Source organism: Schistocerca gregaria, chromosome 1, assembly GCF_023897955.1.
Source record: "Schistocerca gregaria isolate iqSchGreg1 chromosome 1, iqSchGreg1.2, whole genome shotgun sequence".
Classification (NCBI taxonomy): domain Eukaryota; kingdom Metazoa; phylum Arthropoda; class Insecta; order Orthoptera; family Acrididae; genus Schistocerca; species Schistocerca gregaria.
Genome location: NC_064920.1, coordinates 1,195,677,929 through 1,195,684,142, shown reverse-complemented (window position 1 = coordinate 1,195,684,142; position 6,214 = coordinate 1,195,677,929). Strand labels below are relative to the sequence as shown.

The following is a 6,214-nucleotide window of genomic DNA, read 5'->3' as shown; positions in this document are numbered from 1 at the left end:
TTCCGCAGCCACGGTCGTCCCTAAAACCATACACTAAGATGACAGGCAAAATAAATGGTTTGTTCGTAGCATAATACGATGGAAAAAGTTGATTTACTACTTGCGTAGTGTCATCCAAACAGTTCCGAATTAACCACGGCTTGTCACAATGATATATAAAACTAAAAACTCCTCCCGAACAGGCCATGAAGGCCCAAAGGTACCGACCAGCCGCCGTGTCATCCTCAGCCCACAGGCGTCACTGGATATGCATAGGAGGGGCATGTGGTCAGCACACCGCTCTCCCGGCCGTATGCCAGTTTCCGAGACTGGAGCCACTACTTCTCAATCAATCAGCTCCTCAGTTTGCCTCACAAGGGCTGAGTGCACTCCGCTTGCCGACAGCGCTCGGCAGACCGGATGGTCACCCATCCAAGTGCTAGCCCAGCCCAAAAGCGGTTCACTTCGGTGATCTCACGGGAACCGGTGTTACCGCTGCGGCAAGGCCGTTGGCTCACAATGATATATATTAATTCTTTATTCCGCCAGTTGATGGAATTTGAAGTATGTTTGGGAGCTGTGACCTCACTGCAATCTATGGTAGGAGGAATCCCCTTTTAAACTAAAGCCACAGAATTACAGGTTTTTTGTGTGTGGTTTTTGTTAGTGCAGTGTAGGTACAATGTTTCAGTTATTTAGCGACACGGTTGTTTGTTTATTGCTTTGAACTGAAAATTGATAGACGTTGCGTGGGAGCCGCTTCTCAGGATGGGGCAGGAAAGGTTATGATTGTGGACGGGGCCGTATTCAGTTAATCTCAGTTGCACGGCACATACGTAAATTTTATTTAAAGAAAATAAAATTTTAAAACAACCTCTTTAAAAAAACACAATTGACTGTATGACGGCTGAAGGCCTTATACAGAAAAAAAATTCCACAAATTTGGAGCCGAAGGTTACCAACAATAACCTCACACAACAAACAGCTGAAGGCCTGAATTTGAAGTCAGAAGAACAATTCGAAATAGCACATGTTAAAATAAATACTTCGTTTTGAAACAAACTGTAACACGGCTGATGGTGTTATAAAAGAAGTTAAATTATTACTTGGCTGAAGGCCACAAACAATTTCAAATAACGAATGGCTGAAGGCCTGAATTAGGAATCAGGAAAACGATTCCAAATAGCGCTTTTAAAGTAATACATTGACTTTAAAACAAGTTTGCTTTAAAAAAAGAAAGTGTAACACGGCTGAAGGCCTTATCACGAAAGAAGTGAAATTATTGGTCGGCTGAAGGCCACACCAACAATAATTAGAAAATTACAAATATTCTTAAAACAAAGAACACAATCTAAGGAATCAGGACAATCGGTTCTCAGCAAGTGTTCCAAGGGTCAGCCTGGGAAGGTAACTCAAACGTAAGGTAAGGTGAGACAGGCAGCCAAGAGCTGTACTCACGTAACAGGATGGCAACTCAAACTAGGGGCAGCTTAAGCGCCGACCGACCGACTAACCAGTGCGCCTAACGTCCGATCACCGGTACAACGCTGGAATATTTGTAGGCAAAAGTGAAGAGACAGACAGCTTTACGTCTTCACAAAACACCCAAGGCGGAAGGAAACACTAGAACCAAGGCAGACATCCCAAAAAATATGCACAGTACAATACAAGAGGCTGTCGAATTACACGCCGTGTCGGACAGCATCAACACTACGAGGAAAGGAACACTGCCGGAAAAGTACGCTGACCTCCAGGGTAGGTAACTGGGGCGTTAGCGGCCATAAGGCAGAAAATAGCGCTGGTTGCACTTCAATAATGAATAACAAATAGAGAAAGACGGCTGCAATATTTAGCCGCCTCGAAGCACTTCACTCGTTGCCGCCAGGCTCAGCAGCCCTGGGAGCAACAACCCGCCGACAAAGGCCGCGGCGGCGCGGTTCCTTCCGTGCCTTTACGACACCCACCTGTGAACACTGTCTCAGCATATCATCAGTAGGGATGCCGAGCAAAACTTGCTGTACTTCGACCTGAGCCAGGCTGCAATTAAAGTCACTAATCTACGTTTCGGGGAAAAAGTTTTCACACGAAATGATAGATTGGAAATGTTGTCCTTAATTAATATATTCTGAAACTTAGGTGAACAAGTATCACTGCCAAGCCCGTGCTAGTCTTAACACAGTCACTCACAATCTCTTTCACTCACGTTAGCTAGTTTATGGTGTTGCATTTCCCGAAAGCGTAATAGCGGCAAAAATACTGATTGTTTTTGATTGAGAATGCTCGCCAAATATTAAGTCTGTCGGTACCAAACGCAGTCACAGTTTTTAGCCACCGACCTGCTCAATACGCCACGTGGAATATATGTCTTACCTCGTCTCAAAATTCACTTAAAAATTCCGAAATTTCTACACACACATCGGAATAATTATGCCGCCACTTTCCATCACTTTTGACGAATGAACCCCTGCTAGATCCGGCAACTTATCGTTTCCATCGCAACTACTACTACACACGTCCGAACTGTTTCATGGCTAGACTCCGATTCCTCTGTAGAATATTTCTCTACCAGCAGAGAAAGGCGCGCGAAGAATATTGCTTTACCACTGGTCAGATACTCAACAGCCAATAGCAAAACAACATTCTCCCGCGTCAGTGCGCGCTTTTCATCGATAACCAATCGCAAAATAGTAAACCTAACGACTGCACTTTTTACCGACGTAATTATCTAATATGCTGTAGTTTTGTTTATGCATAAAGTTTTTTACTATTGTTATTTATACCTGAATTAACTTTCCCTTTACCATAAACTTACTTTACAAATCTCTTCCACAAAAATCTCCTTTGTCCACATTCATACTTCTTCGAAATGTTCCCACACTAAATCCCACTACAGAACTCGTTAAACAATTCTCTTCATATTAACCTTAAACCACACGCATCATTCATACTGCTAAATCACATTAATATACAAAAAGACATAATAACACTTTATGAAAATACTAGAACAGTTTATGAAAAACATTCTCTTACTTTAGTGCACTCTAGTGGGCACAATCGAAACTAAAACCACAGTCCCCGTATCCAATACTGTCCTCTATCGGCTGATACATAAACTACGTGCGCGCCCAGTCTCGCGTCACCATCTGTCACTATCCAGCTCTGAGACACATCTCCCACTTAACCGCCTCCAAGGCAGGATGGGCATACGGCGCTACGCCTCAAGGCGAGACCTCATAATAGTCGAGGTTGCATCCACTCAACTTAAACGTCCAGGGTTCGGTGTGCAAGAAGCCGTCGTTCTCGCAGCTACCCCTCCTCGATGCGGCAGCGGCAGCGGCTTGCCCCCGCGCTGCACCGACCTGCTCCGTGCTGCTCGCCCAACCGACCTGACGTCCGGTCGCAACTCTCTCCACCAAAACCAGTACGCAGACAGCATTAAAATATCTGCTCATTTAAAACCGCAAGATACACTCGGATCCCGGACAACAGTTCCACCAACAACTCACAATGCTAAAACCAATCATTGTGAAACAACACGGACGAATTTTAAGTCGGCACAAACAAAGAGAAGCCAGAAGCGGTCGGAAGACCAAATGCACGTCGTCCGCTGCGACGACCGACCAAACGACAAACCAACGGTGGAGCCCACTCAAGTCAGGCACGGGAAAGATCCCAGTATAAATCGTCGAGTGACAACTTATTGCATGGGGGCAATTCGACGGGCGGACACACACACACACACACACACACAAAATTAAAGTTGCACTACTCGAATATCACGGTCCATTCAACTGAAACTCGCCGAATCCGGTCTTCGAATTGGTCGGGCACTCTCGCGACCAGATCCTTTCATCAGACAGTGCATGTGTGTCGCCAGCGGTCGGGCGAGTACTGGCTGTCCGGACCTCACTGCTGCTCCGTCCCAACTCAACTGACTCGGCACACGACGACTCGGAAACTCTAGAGGCCGCTCCAAAGATGGTACTACAGTAAGCGCTATCGATAAGCGCTGCTGCTGCCACTCACGGACAGATAAGGCGAGCAAAAGTAGTGGCGGCAGCGAACACACTAAGAAAACGAGATGCCACTGTCGCTATTCCAAGATGCCAATCTATGAACGGCGTCAACGCGAACCGCACACGGCTCATCGCGATGGACCTTTAGCAAAAACCGAACAGTTGAAGAGGAACTTGACCGCGAAGAGCCTCTCTCCTCAAAACAGATGGAAGCACAAGATTCAATTGCTACTCTTAGTCCTATGGAAACGAATTCGGTGAAACATCTTGCTACTGTGAGCTATAGTATTCATTCTGATTTGTCCAAATCGGAGAATTCATAACGCAAACAATCCTGTGAGACGAACATTCGCAACTGAGTATTATAGCAGAGGTTGAAAATACCGCTTCAGTTGAAACGTTCTTTTTATGGAGAGCACGAGCGGTTCCGTGGTGACACACCGCGTCCTGTATTCGCACACCGCGGTGTTCGGGGTCACAGTACAAGGTTGTAACACCTGATGATGGGTATATAAGGGCCCGAAACCGGTTCTAAATAAAAAGGACCTTACAAGTGAAGCGGTATTTTCAATCTCTGACCTGATATAACATGTTATTTGAGGCATATATCCAAAAGAAATAACAGGGACTGATTGAAACTATGTAAATTGTTGGAGTATTGTGTCGAGAAAGAGGCTGCTTTTTTCTATACTTGCCAGTAAGTTTTACCTCATGGAAGCAGAGAGACTTTGTACACTTACACAGGATTCAGAAACTGGAAAAAAATGCACTGATTCAAAAACTGGGTTTCCAAAACACGTGAAGTCCATTTCTCACAAACAAGCCGTAGGGATGTCGCAGGACAAATCACATAGATATCTACCATTAGCAGTGTTGAAACGCTGATACATCCAAAACCATTAGAAAAAAAACATGTTTCACCTGAAGTCTGTTATTGAAGTAATACAGTTTCTAGTAGTGAACGAATTAGCTTTCCGTAGAAATTATTTTTTGGCGGAAGAAAAAGAAGAAAGATTATTTCAGAACTTGAATATACGTGCATGAAAGATCCGGATTTGAAGGAGGCTCTCAGTCATATATCACAAAATACGACACATCTTCATATCTTCCACCTGAAATTCAATATCGGATAATTCAAGTAACGTTTCAAGCAGTGCGAAGTTCCATTGTTAAGGATAAAAAGGAGTTTGATGTGATGAAAGATGGGGTGAGAGACAAAAATAACCGCAAAAATATTGCAATAGAAATACTTTACGTTAAGAATGGAATCGTCAATGAGGCATTGCTGAGTTATAGCTACTGAAAACTTTGATGCAGCCACGTTTACGGAATTAACCCTTACGGAAAATAACGCTAACCTTTCTCATGTCATAAGCCAATGTTATGATGGCGTAAATGTAATGTGTGGAAAAGTTTCGGGAGCTGCGACCAGAATAGAAAATAAATTGGGGCGAAAAATTCAAGTCCACTGCTGCAACCAACGCTTGCATCTGATAATCCTTAGGACTATGTCGGAAATGACTTTCATTAGTTTATTTGTTGACCAATTCCTTACATGATTTCTTTCACCATGCCAAAATAGCTGCCTTGCACGGTGCAAAAAAAAAAAAAAAAAAAAAAAAAAAAAAAAAAAAAAAAATATTGCTAGCTCCTTGGATAGCTTTGGTCAGAAAACTTTCTGTGTTAGAAAAGTTGTAAACGATAATTATTTATTGATTTTGAAGACGTCAGATGAAATGAAAGAGGACGGATTTAACGGTGACGATGTAGCTAAGACACTTAAAAAATCATGCTCAATTTGGAATTCTGGAAGGCTATGGTTGCGGCAAAAAAAAATTTTATCCATGCTTCAGTCTACAGACGCAGCTCTACGAGATCGAAAAGAAGGATTGAAAGACGTAATAACAACCAGACAGTACGTCCAGAAAGAAGTGACGGATCTCAGGTCAAATGAATGTGTCTTCAAATTTCGGAAGAAGCTAAATCTATGACTAGCGGTAATTTTTAAATTGAGGCTCAAAAGCAGAAAAGATAGTCAACATATCAAATAGGATGTATGGCTACTTGATATATCCCCCTTCCTGTTTTTCCACGAGGCAAAATATAGAAGACCAAGGCGCTCAGTCATTTAAATCTGAGAATTTCGAAATTTTGGACATACCAATTGCTGAATTACTAAAAGAAGATCTTCGGACAAAGATGTCCTGCTAAATTCATTA

At 43.2% G+C, this 6,214-nt stretch overlaps 1 pseudogene; it reads right to left on the bottom strand.

The window, feature by feature from the left end:
• Window positions 1-375: 375 nt before the first annotated feature.
• LOC126291758 (5S ribosomal RNA) lies at window positions 376-493 on the bottom strand (annotated as a pseudogene).
• Between the last annotated feature and the right edge of the window lie 5,721 nt (window positions 494-6,214).